The sequence below is a fragment of the Rhinatrema bivittatum genome, chromosome 2 (genome assembly GCF_901001135.1).
Source record: "Rhinatrema bivittatum chromosome 2, aRhiBiv1.1, whole genome shotgun sequence".
Taxonomy (NCBI): domain Eukaryota; kingdom Metazoa; phylum Chordata; class Amphibia; order Gymnophiona; family Rhinatrematidae; genus Rhinatrema; species Rhinatrema bivittatum.
Genome location: NC_042616.1, coordinates 202,158,498 through 202,181,137, shown reverse-complemented (window position 1 = coordinate 202,181,137; position 22,640 = coordinate 202,158,498).

Genomic DNA, 22,640 nt, shown 5'->3' with positions numbered 1-22,640 from the left:
TGCTGAATAACCAGCGCTTCTTCCCGGATGGTGTCACGGAGGCCCTGCGCTTCCTGCCTCACCACATCCTGGAGGCCATGTATCTCCTCCAAGAGACTGCCACTTTGCTGTATTAACAGCCTCTCCACCTGACTGGCCACCAGCTCATCTTCAGATTGTTGCCCCTGGTCAGACGAACTTCTGTGCTGTGGGTTACCCTCTGGGAGATCAGCACTTGGGTCCTTATGCTCTTCTTCCTCCTCCTCCTCCTTCTCCACCGTGGGCCACCTTTGCACCTCTCTTTCTTCATCCATGGTGTCATGAATGACTTGCAAGTGGTGGTGCGGCCTTTGTGGACCTCTAGGTGCAGGTCCAGAATGTTCCTCAGCAGGCTCCCCTACCAAATGGAATAGGAAAATGTCAAACAATGCCATTCTAGGTGTTTATTTTCCTTAGCTTAACATCCCCAATGGTCTCCTCTAGATGGTCCCAGTTCCTAGCCCTTCAGTACAGAGCTATAAAGGGGCAAAGCATTCTATACCACCCCTCCCCTGAAATAGAATGGATTTGGGAGTCCCTGAGCCAGAAGGAGAAGCTAATCCAGGATGCATTGTGGCAGGGTATTTTGGATTTCAAAAGAGAAGAAGCATTTTCAGTATGCTCTACATATTAGGTTCTGAGTCTAGCACAGTCACAGAGACACTGCCCTGTCTTTTGAAGAGGAGTGAAAGGGAGAGAAGCAGAGAAAGTAACCAGGACACCACTAATGGGGTGCCACTGCTGGGACACAGGACACTGGCAGGTTGGACTTTGGGATTTACTGTGGACCTTGACAGGTACTATGGTAGTGGTTGCAGTCACTGTTATGTGATCCCAACCCACCCTATGGAGGCAAAACATGCTTCCAGCCCTGCACTGAGGTACACATCCCTAGAGATAGAAAACCTTAACAGCCTGACTTGATGAAATCTGGGGGCCCTGGATGTACTTTCACACCAATTGTAGGCACTGTCTTTTATTTTAAAAACCCATCCAGTGAATCCAGCCTCCTTTGTAAGGGTGCCTTTCCCATAGAGCTATGGTAACAAACACACACACACACACACACACACACACACTAGATGTCACTTCTGCCCTTGGTATAGAAGGTTCTCTTTCTCCCCACATAAATTTACTATCCCTTGATGAACTTAGATGTAGAAAGTGACAGAATAGATAGCCCCAGCAAAGAACATCTTTTCTGTCCTTTAGGATACAGCCTACGCAACAAAATGTTTAACATGTACTTTGCTTTCCTGTGTTCAGAAAACTGCATCTGTATTATTTCTGACAGAAAACCTTCTAACATCCTACAAATAGCACAGAAAGCTTTACCATGTTCAATAAATACCTCTGAGCACCAGCATAGGAAGCAACAGACATGAAATAGTAAAGGCTGTCTTTCTAGCTGTATATGGAGAACAGCCAGTCCTGGAATGTTGCCAGAGCTGTCCCACAGACCTGTCCCATGTGGTGTATAAGGAGATGACTGCAAACTGCTTTATACTGTGTGCATACTGATAGGTAGACATTTAATCATTAAGCTTTATCTATACCATCAGTGAGCAAAATGTTTATAGGGTCATTAGTTTTAAGAAGCATTTAGTGTCTCACAGATAAAAGTGCATGATGGAAATCACTAGACAGCTTTAATGTCCGCCTCCTATATACAAATGAAGCAAGCTTGTTAGTGCTTGAGCATACATCAGTACACTAGTGTGTCACCTAACGACAATATTTATGAGAACAAGGTACAATCCAGAAAAAAACCAGTATTGGGTACAAACATTTCACTGTGCTATATACTATGCTCACCTTACTACCGTTGAGGTTCCATGGTGCCTAGGCAGGCAACTCCTCCCACAGTAGCTTCAGATCTAGTGCTGAGCACTAGCTGCTCAGATGGGGTGAAGGTAATGTGGCTGCCTGGTCCCTCAGCAACCATCCTGACCTGCTTCTGCTTCACTAACTGCCTTAGGTACCATCACTTGTGCATCAGCTCACTAATGCTGCAGATGCGCTGGTAGACACTGCTATTGGTATGCTGGTTTCTCTTCCAGACCTGCTCCTTCATGTAGGCCCCCCACTCTCTTGGACTGGGGACTGTACAGCAGATTCTGGACCCGCACAGTATGCTCTATCAGGATGTCTACCTCACCTCGTAGGATGTTGGGCTTCCTGCTCATTTCTCCACATTCCTGAGACATGGTGCAATTATTACAAGAAATGGCAATGACATCCTATATGTGGTGCCTAACTGAAAGATACATCTTTGGACATTCAGAATACCTATTTCAGCTGGCTGTTGTTTGATGCTGCCTTGCATGTGCAAAGGGCTGTATGTTAAACTGTGTGAGAGGGTTTGAACTGATGGGCAATGGTCTAAATAGTAAGACATCTAGGACCATCAAGCTGTACATACCAGTTGTGTTGGATAGGGCCCATATCATTTGCATGCACAGAAATGTTTGACTATTTGTGAAGAATCAGAATGTATCCCAGCTAGTCCAGACAATACGTTTCAATGAACACCTCATGACACCGCTGCCTGTGACCCTGAGAGCATTCTTGATCTCTGTGCATGTGTTTGTGTGTGTGTGTGTGTGTGACTGAGAATTTTGATAAGCTGAAAGCAGGAGACAGGGTCATGCAGACCAGTAGGCCCGTGTGTGTGTGCTGATAGAAACAGGACCTATACAGACCATGTGAATATTAGAGATGTGAATTGTGTCCTCGATCGTCTTAACGATCGATTTCGGCTGGGAGGGGGAGGGAATCGTATCGTTGCCGTTTGGGTGTTTAGAATATCGTGAAAATCGTTAAAATCGTGAACCGGCACACTAAAACCCCCTAAAACCCACCCCCGACCCTTTAAATTAAATCCCCCACCCCCAAATGCCTTAAATTACCCTGGCATCCAGCAGTGGTCCATAGCTAAATCGGGGGAAGGGGGAGGGCAGGAAAACCGGCACACTAAATCCACCTAAAACCCACCCCCGACCCTTTAAATTAAATCCCCCCTCCCGAACCCCCCCCCAAATGCCTTAAAGTACCCTGGGGTCCAGCGGCGGTCCGAAACGGGCTCCTGCTGTTGAAGCGTGTTGTCTTCAGCCGGTGCCATTTTGCAAAATGGCGGCGGCCATAGACCAACACGATTCGACCGCAGGAGGTCGCTTCCGGACCCCCGCTGGACTTTTGGCAAGTCTTGTGGGGGTCAGGAGGCCCCCCCAAGCTGGCCAAAAGTCTCTGGGGGTCCAGCGGGCGTCCGGGAGCGATCTCCTGCCGCGAATCGTTTTCCGTACGGATAATGGCCGCCACCATCTTTAAAGATGGTGGCGGCCATCTTTAAAGATGGTGGCGGCCATCTTTAAAGATGGCGGCGCCCATCTTTAAAGATGACGGCGCCCATCTTTACGATGGTGGCGGCCATCTTTAAAGATGGCACCGGCCAGCCAGTGCTCCTACCATGTGACAGGGCCGGCCAATGGCACGGATACCCTGTCACATGGTAAGGGTAAAGGGCCATTGGTGCCATCTTTATGAGTGGCAGCCGATGGCCTGTGAACGGGAGATTGCTCCCGGGACCATCACTAGACCACCAGGTAATTTTAAAATGTTTTGGGGGGCTCGGGAGAGTGGGGGAAGCTAAGGGGTCATTTTTAAAGGGTCGGGTGGTTTTTTTTTTTATCCGGCCATCAGCGCCATTTTTGAGTGGCAGCCAAAATGGCGCCGATGGCCCGAGAGCGGGAGATCGGTCCCCGCGCCCCCACTGGACCACCAGGTACTCGTAAAAAGTTTTGGGGGGGTTCGGGAGGGTGGGGGAACTTAAGGGATTAGTTTTATAGGGTCGGGGTGGGTTTAGGGGTTGTTTTGGTGTGCCGGTTTTCACGCCCTCCCCCTCCCCCGATTTACGATTTTTCATGATAAATCGGGGGAATTTCTATTGTATCGTGACTCTTAACGATTTTTGACGATTTAAAAAATATCTGACGATTTTTTTAAATCGTCAAAAAATGATTCACATCCCTAATGACAACCTACATTTTATTTGCCAGTCCCTTCTTAATAATTCCTAACATTCTGTTTGCTTTTTTGTTTACCGTAGCACACTGAGCTGACAATTTCAATGTATTATCCACTATGACACCTAGATCTTTTTCCTGGGTGGTACATCCTAAGTTAGAACCTAACATTGTGTAACTACAGCAAGGGTTATTTTTCCCTATATGCATCACTTTGCACTTGTCCACGTTAAATTTCATTGCCATTTGGAAGTCCAATCTTCCAGTCTTGCAAGGTCCTCCTGCAATTCATTACAATCCGCTAGGGATTTATCTACGCTGCATAATTTTGTGTCATCTGTAAATTTGATCACCTCACTCATTGTACCCCTTTCCAGATCATTTATAAATATATTAAAAAGCACCGGTCCAGGTACAGATCCTTGAGGCACTCCACTGTTTACCCTTTTCCACTGTGAAAATTGACCATTTAATCCTACTGTCTATTTCCTGTCTTTTAATAAGCTTGCAATCCACAAAAGGACATCACCTTGAGTTTTTAGTTTTCTTGAAGGCTCTCATGCAGGACTTCGTTGAACACCTTCTGAAAATCCAAATACTCTACATCTACCAGTTCACCTTTGTCCACATGTTTATTTACCCCTTCAAAAAAATGTAGGAGATTTGTGAGGTAAGACTTCTCTTGGGCAAATCAGTGTTGGCCGTGTTCAAACCATGTCTATCTAAATGTTTAAAAATTTTATTATGACAGTTTCCATGAATTTTCCCAGTACTGAAGTCAGGCTCACCGGTCTATAATTTCCTAGATCAACCTTTGATCCCTTTTAAAATATAGAGGTTACATTCATCATCTTCCAAACTTCAGGTACACTGGATGATTTTATAATAGGTTACACATTAATTGGAATAGGTCTGCAATTTCATTTTTGACTTCTTTCAGATCCCTAGGTCTGCAATTTCATTTTTGACTTCTTTCAGATCACCATCTAGTCTAGGTGATTTACTACTCTTCAATTTGTCAATCAGGCCTACCACATCTTCCAGGTTCACCATGATTTGGTTCAGTTCATCTGAATCATCGCCCATGAAAACCTTCTCTAGAACAGGTATCTCTCCAACATCCTCTTCAGTAAACACCGAAGCAAAGAAATTGTTTAATCTTTCAGCGATGGCCTTATCTTCTCTAAGTGACCCTTTCACCCCTTGATCATCCAATTGTCCAACCAACTCTCTTGCAGGCTTTCTGCTTCCAATATACTTTTTAAAGTTTTTATTGTGAGTTTTTGCATCTATGGCCAACTTCAAATTCTCTCTTAGCTAGTCTTATCAATGTCTTACATTTAACTTGAAAGGTGAACTGATTTGGGTGAGATTACACACAACTCCCAAAAATGGACCATGTTTTCCAGTGGCAATGGTACGCCATAAGTGAGTGGTGAGTTGTGAACAGATCAATCATGCAGTTACCGCATTTATATGATTGCAATGCATACTAGTGCTTTTCATTTTTTGCTCCCAGCATATTGCGAATATGGAAGTTTAACATATGTTATTGGAAGATAGATGGTTAGACGATCGACTTCACAAATGAATCAGAGTTTGTCGGTGCCCCTGATGAAGCCTGTGTAGGCAAAACGAGGGTCCCTTGTAGGGAATGTCCAAATGAGTTTGCGATGATTAAGGAGGAAGTGGCGATGCGATATGAAAATGAGAAAATAAAGGTATGAAGCATATAAACATGATATGATGTTCACAAACAGAAGAGTGAATATGTTTTGTGAATAGAAGAAGGGAACGTCCAAATGAGTTTGCGATGATTAAGGAGGAAGTGGCGATGCGATATGAAAATGAGAAAATAAAGGTATGAAGCATATAAACATGATATGATGTTCACAAACAGAAGAGTGAATATGTTTTGTGAATAGAAGAAGGGAACGTCCAAATGAGTTTGTGATGATTAAGGAGGAAGTGGTGATGTAACAAGAGAATGAGAATATAAAGGAAAGAAGTACACCAACGTGAAATGATGTTTACACATGGTAGATTGAATATATTTTGTGAATAGAAGCATATTAATCATATTTTAAATTGGCTCATTACAAGTGTATGTGAATTTGCGTAGAAAGTGTGAAATATAGTTGAACCCAAGCTCTATGTCATTTGAATATAATAATTTACATGGTTACTTCATATGTAAAATGTTAGAGACAGAAATAATTGTTTGTGTTTAGGCACAACATAACATGCATTATTACATCTTTCATGTGTCATATATGTTGTGACATATTGGTTTCTCATCATCTATTCTCATTTACTGTACATCATTGTGGGCTATTGTTTAAACATTTGTTTGAATTGACATGTAATTGGTATTTTTTAATATTATTCATTGTGTCAGATTGATGGTTTTATTTGTGTGACTGGGGGGTGAATGGTTGATAGATTTTAATAATATGGTTGTGTCCATAAATAAATGTGAAATTGTATAGTGAGAAATTTTGACTCTTATTTATTGAATTTGTTGTATTACATTTAACTTGCAAATGCTTTTGCTTTATCCTATTTTCTTCTGATGGATCCTTCGTCCAATTTTTGAATGAAGATCTTTTGTCTAAAATAGCCTCTTTCACTTCACCTTTTAACCATGCTGGTAATCATTTTGCCTTCCTTCCACCTTTCTTAATGTGGAATAGATCTGGACTGCGCTTCTAGGATGGTAGTTTTTAACACCTGTTGCACACTTTTTAGTTTTGTAGCTGCACCTTTCAGTTTTTTTCTATTTTCTCATTTTATCAGTGTTCCTTTTGAAAGTTTAGCGTTAGAGTTGTGAATTTACTTACTGTCTCCCTTTCAGTCATTAAATCAAATTTGATCATATTATGATCACTATTGCCAAGTGGCCCCACCACCATTACCTCTCTCACCAAATCCTGTGTTCCAATGAGCATTCGATCTAAAATTGCTCCCTCTTTCATTGCTTCCTGAACAATTGCTCTATAAAACTGTCATTTATTCCATCCAGGAACTTTATCTCTCTAGCATGCCCTGAAGTTTCAATTACCCAGTCAATATTGGTGTAATTGAAATATCCCATTACTGCACAACTAGTTTGGTTAGCTTCCCTAATTTCTCTTAGCATTTCACTGTCTGTCTCACCATTTTGGTCAGGTGGACAGTAGTATACTCCAATCACTATACTGATCCCCAACACACAAGGGATTTATATCCTTAAAGATTTGATTGTATATTTAGTATCATGCAGGATCTTTATCCTGTTGGACTCTATGCCATCCCGGACACAGAGCGCCACCCCACCACCAAGATGCTCCTCTCTGTCATTGCGATATATGAGTGCCAATGTGGTGGCCTGGATAGCAAACTGGTTGAAGGACAGAAGACAATGTGTGATGGTAAATGGAACTTACTCAGAAGAGAGAGTGGTGATGAGTGGAGTGCTGCAAGGTTCGGTGTTGGGACCGGTCCTGTTCATTATCTTCGAGAGCGACATCGCAGATGGGATAGAAGGTAAGGTTTGTCTATTTGCGGATGATACCAAGATATGCAACTGAGTGGACATGCCAGAAGGAGTGGAGAGAATGAGAAAGGATTTAAGGAAGCTGGAAGACTAGTTGAAGATATGGCAGCTAAGGGGCTGATGTGGACGGAGCAGGAGAGAGACCTTGGGGTGATAGTGTCTAATGATCTGAAGTTGGCGAAACAGTGTGACTAGGCAATAGCTAAAGCCAGAAGAATGCTGGGCTGTATAGGGATTGGAATATCGAGTAAGAAAAGGGAAGTGATTATCCCCTTGTACAGGTCCTTGGTGAGGCCTCACCTGGAGTACTGTGCTCAGTTTTGGAGACCATATCTCCGAAGGGACAGAGACAGGATGAAGGCGATCCAGAGAAGGGCAACCAAAAAGGTGTATGGTCTTCATTGAATGCCTTATGAGGAGAGATTGAAGAATCTAAATATGTATACCCTGGAGGAAAGGAGGAGCAGGAGTGATATGATACAGACCTTTTCCATTGCAAAAAAATCAGCAGAACCAGGGGTCATGATTAAAAACTCCAGGGAGGAAGATTCAGAACCAATGTCAGGAAGTATTTTTTCACGGAGAGGGTGCTGGATGCTTGGAATGCCCTTCTGGAGGAAGTGGTGAGGACTAAAGCTGTGAAGGATTTCAAAGGGGCGTGGGATAAACACTGTGGATCTATAATGTCTTGAGAATGCAAATGAAGAGAAGAGGCATGAGGGTGGCATACACATGGTTAATGTGACTCCAACATTGCTCTATGCTTCAACGGCAAGAGGAAATGTGGGACAAAGGATTTGCATTCACAAAGTTGCTGCAGTTACTACCCCAAACCAATTAAGCCATATACTTCACTTTGAATACATATATAGCGCAGCTCACTGCTTCAACGGCAGGGGGAATGAAGATAAGAGGATTTACATTCAGACAACTACCAACAAGGACTGAATTGCATAGTCTGGGTAAACAAATAAGCATGGGAGTAGTTTGCTTGTTGCGGTGGTTACTACCCCGAACCAATTAAGCCTGATACTTCACTTTGAATACATATACAGTGCAGCTCACTGCTTCAACGGCAGGGGAATGAAGATAAGAGGATTTACATTTAGACAACTACCAACAAGGACTAAATCGCACAGGCTGGGTAAACAAATAAGTGTAGGAGTAGCTTGCTTATTGCGGCAGTTACTACCCCTAACCAATTAGGCTTGATTCTTCACTTTTATGCAGCTCCAGCAATGCTCGCTACATCAATGGCAGGGGTGGAAGGAAATTAAAACCAAAAAGTTACCAATAAGGGCCTTGACCTCAGCAGTCAGAGTAACAGATAAGTATGAGAAAAATAACTGTGAAAGCTTGCTGGGCAGACTGGATTGGCCGTTTGGTCTTCTTCTGCCATCATTTCTATGTTTCTATATAGCACTATCCCATTGGTTATCCTCTTTACACCATATCTCTGAGATGCCAATGAAGTCTATGTCATCATTCACTGCTGTCCACTCTAATTCTTCCATCTTACTTCTTAGACTTCTGTCATTAGCATATAAACATTTCAAATTGTGGTTTTTTTTTTTTGTATTTACATTTTGCTTTTCAGTTGACAGGATAAACTGAAATCTTTTAGATCAGGTGAGTTTTTAATTATAGGCACATGGACTACTTTTCTTATTATTGGAACCTCTCTATTGGGATGCCCTAAAACTAATGCTTCATTAGTATCCTTTGAAGATACCTCACTCCATACCATGTGCTGCTGTGGACTGGGGCTTTTCCTTTTTTCTAGTTTAAAAGCTGCTCTATCTCCTTTTTAAAGGTTAGAACCCCTATCTTGATTCCACCCTTAAGGTTAAGGTTAAGGTGGAGGTGGAGCTTGTCCATTCGAAAAAGACTCCCCCTTCCCCAAAAGGTTCCCCAGTTCCTTACAAAATGGAATCCTTCTTCAATGCACCCCCATCTCATCCACACATTGAGACTCCCGAGCTCTGCCTGCCTCTGGGGACCTGCACATGGAACAGGGAGCATTTCAGAGAATGCTACCCTGGAGGTTCTGGATTTAAGCTTTCTACCTAAGAGCTTAAATTTGGCTTCCAGAACCTCTGTCCCACATTTTCCTTTGTCGTTGCTGCTCACATGTACTACAACAGTCGGCTCCTCCCCAGCACTACCTAAAATCCTATCTAGATGATGTGTGAGGTCTGTCACCTATGCACCAGGTAGGTATGTTACCATGTGAGCCTCATGCCCACCAGCCACCCAGCCGTCTACATTCCTAATAATAAAATCACCAACTATGATGACCGACCTAATCCGTCCCTCCTCTCGGTGTGAGAGGACAATGCACCACCTGGAGAGCAGGACCTTGCTACAGGATCATTTCCTGCTGCACCAGGTTTATACTACCTGATCATGAGATCTTCCTCTTCCAAGGCAGCACCAGGGCTGCCAGACTGGAATTGGTACTTGGCTACTATGTCCCTGAAGGTCTCATCTATAAACCTCTCTGTCTGCTTCGGCTCCTCCAGGTCTGCCACACTAGCCTCCAGAGATTGGATTCATTCTCTGAGAGATGGTTGCTCTTTGCATCGGATGCATATGTACAATTTCTCAGCGGCGGGTAAAAAAATCATACATGTGATACTGAATGCAAAAGATTGTGAGCCCCCCACCCCTTGCCACTGAACTGCTGCCTTCATCTTAAATTTGTTCAGTTCATAAGAACATAAGAACATAAGAAATTGCCATGCTGGGTCAGACCAAGGGTCCATCAAGCCCAGCATCCTGTTTCCAACAGAGGCCAAACCAGGTCACAAGAACCTGGCAATTACCCAAACACTAAGAAGATCCCATGCTACTGATGAAATTAATAGCAGTGGCTATTCCCTAAGTAAACTTGATTAATAGCTGTTAATGAACTTCTCCTCCAATAACTTATCCAAACATTTTTAGAACCCAGCTATACTAACTGTACTAACCACATCCTCTGGCAACAAATTCCAGAGCTTTATTGGGCATTGAGTGAAAAATAATTTTCTCCGATTAGTCTTAAATGTGCTACTTGCTAACTTCATGGAATGCCCCCTAGTCATGGAATGCCCCCTATTATTCGAAAGTGTAAATAACCGAGTCACATCTACTCGTTCAAGACCTCTCATGATCTTAAAGACATCTATCATATCCCCCCTCATCCGTCTCTTCTCCAAGCTGAACAGCCCTAACCTCTTCAGCCTTTCCTCATAGGGGAGCTGTTCCATCCCCATTATCATTTTGATTGCCCTTCTCTGTACCTTCTCCATCGCAACTATATCTTTTTTGAGATGCGGCGACCAGAATTGTACACAGTATTCAAGGTGCGGTCCCACCATGGAGCGATATAGAGGCATTATGACATTTACCGTTTTATTAACCATTCCCTTCTTAATAATTCCTAACATTCTGTTTGCTTTTTTGACTGCTGCAGCACACTGAGCTGACAATTTTAAAGTATTATCCCCTATGATGCCTAGATCCTTTTCCTGGGTGGTAGCTCCTAATATGGAACCTAACATTGTGTAACTACAGCAAGGGTTATTTTTCCCTATATGCAACACCTTGCACTTATCCACATTAAATTTAATCTGCCATTTGGATGCCCCCACAAGATGGCACCGGCCATCCATTGCTCCTACCATGTGATGGGGCCGACCAGTGGCACCGGTAGCCCCTGTGACATAGTAAGGCAAAGGCTATTGACGTCATTTTGAATACTGGCAGCCGACAGCACGAGTGCAGGAGATCGCTCCAGGACCCCGACTGGACCACCAGGGACTTTTGGCAAGTCTTGGAAGGGTCAGGAAGGTGGGGGTTTTATTCGTTAATGATATGTTGCATTCGTGGGGGTTCGCTATACTTTCCCCGGACCCATGAATGCAACAAATAGGGACCTATACGTTGCAGATTGCGCAATCATTCAAAACGAATGCACATCCCTACAATTAGGGTCTTTTAAATGTATTAGTGTATTCACTATATATCTGCTAGTGACCTACAAGGAAATGATCAAACTCTTGATAAGGTGTGAGGAAATTCAGAGTTTAAGTTAAAAGGCTGATTTTTAAAACATTTTCTGAAGTGTGAAACCTGCCCATAAATTAAAGGATGAGGTAAGGGTGGTGGGAGAGGGGTGGGAGTGTTGGGAAATACAATCACACACACTTCTGTTTGTTTTCTGACTTTCTGACTACCTATTTAAAACAAAGCACACAAACATCTGTTTGTTGCCTGCTTTTCTGACTACCTATTTAAATCAAAGCCATGCAACATCACAGTCAATATGTTTGCCTACATAATGTTATATATTTATATTAAAAAATGCTTTTTAACATATGCAACATTATACAGGCAAACATATATTTACTCAGATGCTATATTTTAGACATTTCTGGTATCCCAGTACACCCCCACATGCACCCCCTACCCAACCCAGCCCCTACTGGCCTACCCACATGCACCCTCTACCCACCCTAGTCCCTACTGGCTCACTCCATGCATCACTTACCCCACTTGGATAGGACACTCCTCTATTAAATGCAGCCTAGAGCTCCTCCCAGGCCTGCCTGCCTGCTTCTCTGCAGGTTGCGCCTCTCACCAGTGTGTGGAGAAAGCCTTTTTTTTCATTGGCTACCACAAGAGACGCCAAGTGGGTGACATCCCTGGTGGTAAAATTGGGTTGACGTCCTGGTGGAGGCATCCTGTGTTGCAGGAGCCCCAGAAAGAACAGGAAGTTACGCCCTCACGAAATTGTAAGTTCATGAGTGTGCATGCGTATACATGCACAGATCTGGGCATACTTGTGTGCAAAGATATATACGTACACATGTGCATGCACACATATGACAACAATTGACCATGTCCGTATCCATGCATTTTGCAAAGTGTGCCTACACTTGTGCACTCATTACAAATTGAAGTTTTTCATGTGTGCGTGCATGCACAAGTGTTCAAAGGTGAGAGTTCACATATTTTAAAGTTACCGCCATTGTTTTTCAAGAGTAAAGGGGGCAATTTTCAAAACTATGCAGATTGTTGCGAAGTCTCTGGGTACTTCTCCCTACAGACTTTGCACCATTTATCAAAGGGAAATTTCATGCATACTTTACATTTGAAAATTGCCCAGGGAAAAAGTACCAGAAGAGATTTGCACCTCCTTTTTTAACGGACATATTTTCCTGGAAAAAACAACGTGCATGGATTTGAAAACACAAAACTACACAAATTGTTTCCTTCCTTGATCTAACCCCACTTCTGAGTTTTAACTACTTTTCCTGTGAGTACAAACATAGGCATTGCTGAATGCTGCACATGCTTTAACCTGCATATAGGTTGGGCAATATTCAGACAACCCACTTACCTGGGTAAATAGTCATTTACACAAGTATATAACTTTTGAAAATTGCCCTCAAATTATCCACAGCAAAAAGAGGTTTAAATCTCAGAGTCGTATGATTTCCTTAGGTAATTTTCAAAAAGGTAGCGCACACTTACTTTCCCTTTCAATATTTGTGCAAAGTCAACAAGGAAAATTACTTGCCTATTATGCAGCAACCTGCATAGTTCTGAAAATTGCCCCTAAAAAGAAGTATGTTTAAACACTGGGAGGATAACATTCAAACAATGCTGCATGGTCCCATCAACATGTATATATGGCTGCGCGGCGTTCTTACTACAGTATATTATAACCTGCATGAGTAATTATAAAATCCGCATATGTCTACCTCCAACATGACGCACATGCTTGGTTACATGCAAATACCTCCCTCCAACAGTATGAAAATGTATACTTTTTCTACCTATTTTATAATCATATGCACGTATATTTTATGTGCAAAAAAAAAAAAAATCTAACTTGAATGAAACCCTGATTTATAGATGGAAGTTGGCATAATTTTAAAACATGCTGATATATTTGAAAGCACCAGATTCCTGATAGCTCTACCAGTTCTTCTTCAGTCTTTCATTAAGGCCCTCCTAGTTCTTTACCCTGAACTCACCTCCAGACCTCCTACCCAACCAATAGCAGACAACAGAGGAGTCTGATATGAAATGTGCTAATTAATTTACAGCTGTAAAATTATGCAAATAAGTTGCTAAATACATTTGCATACATCTCTTATAAAATAAGTTATATGCCTAAATCTTGGCTCCACCCCAGAACACCTCTAAACTGCCCTTTGTCTATATAAATGTACGCATGAAACTGAAAATACTCATGTACATCTTATGTATCTTAAATAGCGTATATGAGAGTATAAGCCACTTCTGCACATATATGCTAATTTTATGCACATAACTAGTTTGAACATTAACTCATTTAAAAATACTTTAAGAAAAAAGAAATAGATGCAGCCACTCAGCAGGGACTTCTGGTTAGGCTATCTGCTTGAAAGTGATCGTAATCTATAATGATATTCTGCTCTCTGGACCTCTAAACCTTGTATAACTTGCTAGCTGCAGACATCATCAAGGATGTGAGAAGGGGAAGACAGGGGCAAGCCAATGGGCATAGGATATAAGAAACTCATTTATCAGTAAAGCAAGGATGTTCTCATATCTAAAGGGAATATCATTAATCTCTTGCGGGGGGGGGGGGGGGGGGGATTTTAAAACCCTGCAAGGAGCATGCAGATCCCTGGACATTTGGAACTTCACAGAATATTCTCTTTGAAACCTCAAGGCTCTCAGTTGCAAAGTAGGTGTAGTAAAGTAGGTGCAGAGATTTTAATGAGAAATTGCCATATGTACTTTACTTCCCTTGCCCTCTCCTGCTTGTTTTTGCTGAAGGGAGAGCAGTTTTCAAACAGGAGGATTTACCCACATAACCATTTAGTTACCCAGACAAATCCATCATAAAATATTACTCCCTGCCACATAGAATGGACTCCGTTGACCACCACTTTATGAGTTCTGATGCTCATCCAGTTGCACACTGAGCTTGCAGGTTTCTGTCCTACTACCATACCGGCTGGTAAACATACCAGTCTTCTATAAACATCCTATGTTTGAAAAAGACTGCTGCGAGACCGTGTGCATATCCAAGTGGCCAAATAAACCTCTCTTATGCATTGTTCTGTGATGCATGATACATTGTCAGTTTCATTTCAATATGCAAGATATTCATTTTCCCCTTTTCAGACATGGAAAGTTATGCTATTGATGTCAGCAACATCTGGAATAGGGTGGAAAAAGTGCATGCAGAATTCTTATGATGTGATGTCAGCACAAAATAAGGGCAAGAAGCAAAAAATACTTGTCCACACTTCAGTCCCTGCTCAGCCTCATTTAAATGTAATCTAAAACACTTATGATCTAGAGTAAATAATGGATAGTGAGGGGAAGAAGCAGTATGATAGTATTTATACAAATCGTCATATTTCCTATTTAAAAAAAAAAACAAAAACTACTGTGGCTTAGGAAGGCACAAGCATTAAGACCTGCGACCATGGAAAGCAAACATACCCAGTCTTTTGCATTTCTACATTCTCCCTTCATCTTAATTAATCTTGCCCTCAACAATGCCACAGTGGCAGCCCAGATGGTAAAACACCTGTCTCGCTCAGAAGATTTAGAAGTCAGGCTGTGCCAGCAATGTACACTTCCAGCGCTACTGTCAGAGCAATGCTGGAAGCCACCAGGAGCGCGACACTACTGCACTCCCGGCTGGGGTTTCAGAGCGATGTCCTTAGGGGTGGGGAGAATGGAGGATGGAACAGAGAATGCAGGTGGGTGGAGAGGGAGGCAGGAGGGGCCTGTGATTTTCAAGAAAATACTGGGAGTGGGGCAGCCTTGGGGCTCAAGTGCCCCCTGCTTTTTTTTTTGATTGAGTGAGCTGGGGCAGGGTGTGAGGTATTGGTGCTGCACCCACACTTATTTTAAAATGTTTTATGAGTTGATGGGCTTGCAGATCGGGCCTGAAAGCCCCAAAGATTTTGGGCTGGATTTACGCGCGTAGGGGAGGGGATTACACGCGCTGGGTCTATTTTAAAAAGGCCCGGCGACACACGTAAAGCCTCGTGGTGGTCCGGGGGGGGGGGGGGGGGGGGGGGGGGGCTGGGCCAGAGGCCTCCGACACAGCGGCCGTTGCTGCTGTGTCAGAGGATCGCGTGCCGGCAGGCTGCCAACGCACGCAACCTGCGCCTGCCTCCAGGCAGACACAAAAGGTAAGATAAGACTTTGGGGGGTTAGAGTAGGGCTATGTTCTTAGGGGGAGAAAGTTCTTAGGGGGGGGAAAGTTAGGTGAAGGGGTGGGAAGCATAGGTTAGGGGGAATGGAAGTTCCCTCTCAGGCCGCTCCGATTTCGTAGCGGCCTGGGTGGGAATGGGGGAAGGCAGCGCGGCTTGGCGCATGCAAGGTGCACAATTGTGCACCCACTTGCGCGCGCCAACTCCCAATTTTATAACATGCGTGCGCGCCTGCACGCACATGTTATACAATCGGTCATACAGCTGCGCGCGCCAGGTAGCGTGCGCACATGTACGCCCGCGCGCACCTTTTAAAATCTACCCCTTTCTTTTTAAGCTTGATTTTGCAGCCTCTTAAAACCATTTATATTTCGAATATATCTGGTTAGGTAGCAAAAGATATAGCTACAGGCAGATGGATAACTTTCAAAGCTAACCAGTTATATTCAAACATAGCCAGTTAGATTTGAATGTTATCTAGCTAAAGTTAGCCAGATAACTTTAGGTGAGTGTATTCTGTAGGCTGCTTATCCTGCTGAATATTAGGGGAAAGTTATCTGGCTAACTTTAGCGGAATAACTTGTCTGCTCTCCAGCTTTCTGAATATTGCCCTCCTATTGTATTACTGGTACATTTAATAATAAAATAATTGTGTATTCATCAGAATCTGATTGTGTTGGCCTAACATGTATCCTTTATATCCAGAAAGATTGAATTGATCAATCAGATTATCCAATTTGACATTTTCCATTTTCTCTACTACATGGGAAATATGGGCAAGGACAAAAGCTGTGAAGGAAGCCTTTAGTCAAATGGTACAATAAAGTTCAGCTGGAAATCTACAGGATCCATAGACACTTCTAGAATCCTGAGCACTTGGGAGCTTTGGACAATGAAAAATCTTAGAAGCCTGAATTATATACATTTGAAAGATTTTAAATATCTGTAAATGACCAAGCTGTACTACTTTCGGATGCTTACTTTCTTCCGTATTCCATAGCATAGCCACTTATTTCCAGGAACTCTTCATCAATTCCAGAGCAAAGTCATAGTTGTTCGTTTAGCTAATAATGTTTCAAAAGAAATAAACTGAAGCAATGAATGGAAAATACCTCAACACAAGGCTGAACCAATGATGTGGTGGCAGGAATCCATGCTGCCATATGGTAGACTTCAGTGACAGAAAGGTATTCACTTTGAAAATCTTCAAAACAAGAAGTATTTGTCTTGAAATTGATACTCATTTAATTTCTTTTTAAACAAGATATTATTATTATCACCTTGACTTCAAAATATATAGAGAGCTTTCTAAATTTGGAGTATATGGATATTCTTTATTTTAAAAATTCAAATTTAGTTTAACCAGTAACTAGATTCAAGTTCATTTTGCAGCTCAAGTATTTGCTTCTGTTACGTCTACCGCTTGCGGGACAGCCCCACAAATGGCTACACTCACCCAAATGCTGCCAGCCGAATACTGCTGCTCAAAGTGGCAGGGAAATGCCACCACTCCTGCCCTGCTACTAGAGGCATGCACCAAGCTTTGAAGGCCCCACAGCAGGAATCCACGTTCTTGCCACCTCCAGATGACGCCATGGCCGGTTATTTAAACCCCGGCCATGCAACACAGAACTGCCCCAGCAAACAGGTCCTTTGACTTGCCTTCGTCCAAACCATCATCCAAGCCTGCCTTGCCTTGGTCCAAGCCTTCATCCAAAACTGCCTTGTCTTCAGCCACAGTCTTTAGCTTCAGCCTTGCTTTGCCTTCAGCCTCAGCTTTGTTTGTCTTCAGCCACAGTCTCCAGCCTTAACTTTGCTTTTAGCCACAGCCTTGCCTGGTCTTCTGCTCCAGCCTGGTATTCAGCCTTAGCCAGCTCTTTGCATCTGACCATAGTTACAGACTCCTGGACTTTATCCTAGCCTGGCCCGTGAAAGACTTGTTCACCTGTGGGTGGCACAAACCTTGGGGCTCTACTCACGAGGTTGTATCAATTGTGCGTAGGCAAAAGGGGCTCACATTTACACCGTTTTCAAAATCTCCTTATAGTGACAAGAACTAAGAGTGTAGTCAAGGCCTGGATCCTGGCTTCCCATTAATAATATCCCATCTTATGGTGACCAGGTAATAGTTGAAAAGGAGGGATTGTTCTATGGGTGCTGGGAAGTGAAAATCAAACTGGTCGATTTTCACAGGCTTGCACACTTGACTCAGACCCTTGTGCACCAAGCAGATTTTTAAAGGCCTAAGGCTATGTGCTTATCTCCTGGTATGTGCATAAAATGTTTCTGAAAAAGGGGTGGGGTATAGGCGTGGTCTGGGTGGGGGAAGGGGGGACATGGCCAGGCCAGGACTGCACCATGAAGTCAGCGTGTAAGTAGTTATGCGCACAAGCGCTAGGGTCCCTACCGTGTAACTTTACTTCTGCTATGGACAGCATGCAAGTCGTATAATAAAAAAAATGAGACAAGTCAGCAGGGTTTTGAGGCTTGGGGCTAATAGGGTAAAAGAGAGACAAGTTAGCTAAGGGGTTTAAGAAGTCATTTCCTTTACTGGGGTGAAATGGGACCAAACTGGGAAAAAGGCCTATTGCATCTCTGCACATACCTACTAAAATTCTCCCTACTTACATGCTCAAGACCGCATTCGCGCGCAGATGCACGCGTCAATATAAAATCATGTGCACATGTAAACATGGATAGATGATTTTATAACACGCACGCATATACACACAAATGTTATAATATCAGCGCATCCATGTGTGCATGCCAGCAAACGCCTGCACATGTGTGCACGAACACGGGTCTTAAACTTTACTTCATAGTGTTTGTTTATGACTGGGTAGGAATAGACAGTAGAGATGGGAATCGGAACCGGAATCAGTTCCGATTCCTGGTTCGGGGACTATAGTGAAATCTTTTTCGTGCGGTCCGATCGGGTTTTTTTTTATTGGCTGCACCCGAGCCGTTAAACAAAAAACCTACCCGACCCTTTAAAACATATCCTTTAGCTTCCCTCACCCTCCCGACCCCCCCCCCCCCCCCAAAAAAAAAAACTTTTTAAAATTACCTGGTGATCCAGTGGGGGTCCCGGGAGCCATCTCCCACTCTCGGGCCGTCGGCTGCCACTAATCAAAATGGCGCCGATGGCCCTTTGCCCTTACCTTGTGACAGGGTATCCGTGCCATTGGCCAGCCCCTGTCACATGGTAGGAGCACTGGATGGCCTGCGCCATCTTTAAAAATGGTGCGGGCCATCCAGTAAATCAAGGGTCATCTTTTGATTCAGAGGATTACAAACACTGTTTGACAGACAGTTTGGTATAGCCCCTGTGAATATGGGGTAGGGGAAGGTTATAAAAGCCCTGGGTCAGACATGGGCTGAGGCTTCTCCAGAGTCACAGTAAAAGAAGGAGGATGTAGCTGTCACCTTCTCCAGGGGTTACAAGGGGTAAATCTGTAGTCAGGCAGAGATACTCTTCCAGTGTCTCAGGAAGCCTGAAGAAGAGGAAGATTTGTGTGTTGATGCTTTGAAGAGTTAAAGAAAAACAAGTATTTTAACTGTGGTGGGAGCTTGAAGAAAAGAAGGGTTCTTTCCTTGAGCTGATCAGAACATTGTGAGTAACTATGGACAGGAGGAGTGCCTGGGTATGCCAGTGAAAGGATTGCTATGTGCTGTGTGATTTCTGTGGAATTACTGAAACAATTAGTTTCTGAATGTTTCTCCTACTCGACTACTTTTTTCCTGATTGATGAATGCTTTGGCATAAACTATCTTTTTTTTTGTTTGGAGCACAACCCTCTGGAGTGGATATCGGACTTAGTGGTATAGATGTGTGTGTGTGTGTGTCCTTGGCCCAGTTTGGCCCTGCAGGTTAGCCTGCCCATGACCCAGGAGAGACATATTCCTCACCTTAGATGGGTTTACCCCATGCTCTCTAAAGTTGAGAAAGTGACCTTTTGGAAATAGGGGTTACCATGTTAAACAACGGATTAACATCTGTTTTAGTGTCAAGGACTTAACATCAATAATTTGTGTCAGTGTTATGGATATGCATTTGTTTGAAACAAATGGATAACATGAAACAAATGAATACTTTTCATTTAATTTGAGTGCCCATCAATTTTAATGAAAATATTTTTGTCTCATTCATTAATGTTTTCCATTCAAGTTTATGGAACATTCATGTCTATAGCTGTACTGAACCAGTAGCAGGGACTAACTGGTAACTACAGCAACCAACCCTTTCCTGTGACATTGGAGCTGAGGCAGTGCCAAGGCACGATACCTCGGAAAATATGATGGAGGACCAGTTAAGATGATGCATTTCCTTACTAACTTATAGCTGCCATCTTCATCAGCTGATGCTGATGTCCTCCCATTGAATGTGTAAAAACACTCCATTTGCTCTATGTATTTTGCAGAGACAAGTTGTATGTTCAGAAGCTCTCTTAGAGGGAATAAAAGCTTTTATAATGAAGGCATTAACATAGACAGAAGACTTTTTCAGATCTTCACTGCTACAGAAAGTGCTCTCACTGACTGAAATAGAGAGAGGCACAGCTTTCTGTCTTTTCAGAGGAGGAAGGTAGGAATGGCGATAAAGCAGTGTCAGCCAGTGAAGACTGATTTTTTCTTTTTTGTTTCCATCTGTCTGACACAGCACAAGAAAGCAGACTGAATTGCAGAGAGATTGATGTGAAGAGAGGCACAGCCTTGTCATCCTTTGTTGGTTCTGTTTCTAATAGTTTTCTTGTATGTACAAAAGGAGGTAGTTAGCAGTGCACACTCCCATTAGTGCATGCTAACTTGTCCTTGTAACCTGGTGTACGTGGGACGCACTAAAAGAAAGATCAAGACAAGGCTCATCGAGCATCGGACTGCATCAAGAATTGCAAGGTTGCAGCCACCTTGGTGCAACATTGTATGACGATGAAACATGACTTTGTGGATCTTAAATGGTCCATTATTGAGAAATTACATCCGGGTACTAGAGGAGGTGATGTTCAACAACGATTGAATCAGCGAGAACATTACTAGATCTTCACCTTACAGACAGTAGACCCGGGGGGTTTGAATGAAAGAATTAACTGGTACACTTTGACATGAGAGACAACGCTATTTTTAGCGGTTGTTCTCATTATAGATCTTTATCGAGGTTGAATTTCCTGAATGCATTCTTTAAAGATACTTACCGCTGTGAGCTGTCAGTGAAGTGGAAATATCGTTCATTAAGATACTGACCACTGTGATTTGATTTTTTAAAAATGGACAACCTGACAGAGAACTCCTGAAGAACAATGTGCACTGAACAATGTACACTGGACAACCTGATAGAGGACTTTTGAATTGCCTCTCACAAAATTTGACGTAGTGACGTACTACTGACGTTAGTTCCAGCGGAAGTGGATATATACCCTGCATCTCGGCCATTTTAAATTAAGCGGGTCCTGAGTTCGGACCGCCGAAAAAAATATTGGAAGAAAAAGAAAACGTCAATTTACTTTTGCCGCAGTGGGAATGATGGTGTTGCAGCTTTAATATTAATGATGGAGAAGAATTGACCCCTGAAGCAGGACCTTTTTGGTTTGAAATGTGATCACGTCGGGATTTTAACTCGGATCCCGATTAGAAGCTAAGTATCAAGTATCAAGCTGTTTTTCGCTTTATAAATATATGTTTTTTGTCCCGTGGCAATATAATTTTTGAAGGGATTATAACCTGCGAAGAGACTATAAGTTTTGAGAGACTTCAAATGATTCATTAAATAAAGTAATGTGACCTATCCTACACGGGGTCTGATTGTTTTACAGATCCCTTCGGTATCGGTCCTACAAAACTTGTCCTCTAAATTAACTTTAGGCATGACGTGTTGAATTGATTAATTGAAACCTTATTGCATTTTTGTGTATGCGTACTTTTGGTTTCTGGATATTAGGGCTTATTGTGTGTGATTTGTATAGGGGATATGCTAAGCCATCATCATTCCAGTCCAGCACCAGAGTTGATGGTAAAGTTGGTCTTTTTGAAAATGAATCTGCCTTTCCTGGGTTTTCCAGAATTTCTATGAGAGTGGCAAAATGACTGAAAGCACTTTAGAAGTCTTGCTGCTACTCTGCCTACCTGCCATCATGCCCCTGATGCTACACCCAGGGGGCCTTGCTGTCATAATCCTGATGTACCACCTTGGGTACCTTTCTGAAACTCTTCCTTGGTGCCAAATTCATGATGGGCCACCTTACAGGGCTAGCTGACACTCTGCTGTGCTTCCATCCACAGCCCCAATGCTATTCACTGGGGATTTTGCTGTCACTCTACCTTGCTGCCATACCCTTGACACTACACATTGGTAATCTTCCTGCTACTATATCTAGCTGCTATGCTCCTGAAACTACATCTTAGGGGTTCAGATGCCTCCATGTTGTTTGCTGCTTGGATCTCAGCTTAGTTCTCCCACTCTTCTTCTCTCTTTTTTTGTACTGAGGTGTTTTGTCCCCCCCCCAAAAAAAAAACAAAACAAAACAAAAACAAGCTTTTCTTCCCATGTCAACTCATTCCTGAATCTAAGGCTTTCTGTCTAAGGTGGTATTTTACTAATCCATGATATTTTTCCATAGAGGGGAAAAATACCACGGTCTGTGGAAAAATACTGAGGGAGCTTTGCAAGGTATGATACTGGGTTAAACAGCTCTGGAAACCATGCAGTATTTTTCCCTGCAGAAAAATTCCACAGGAAAAAATATTATGGTGAAATGTGTCAAAAATTACACAATGGCGACCCCCTTTTGCCCTGTGCCACCATCTTTTTAAAGGGCCATAATGGCTCAAACTAGCCCCGAGAAGGTGTAAATGGCC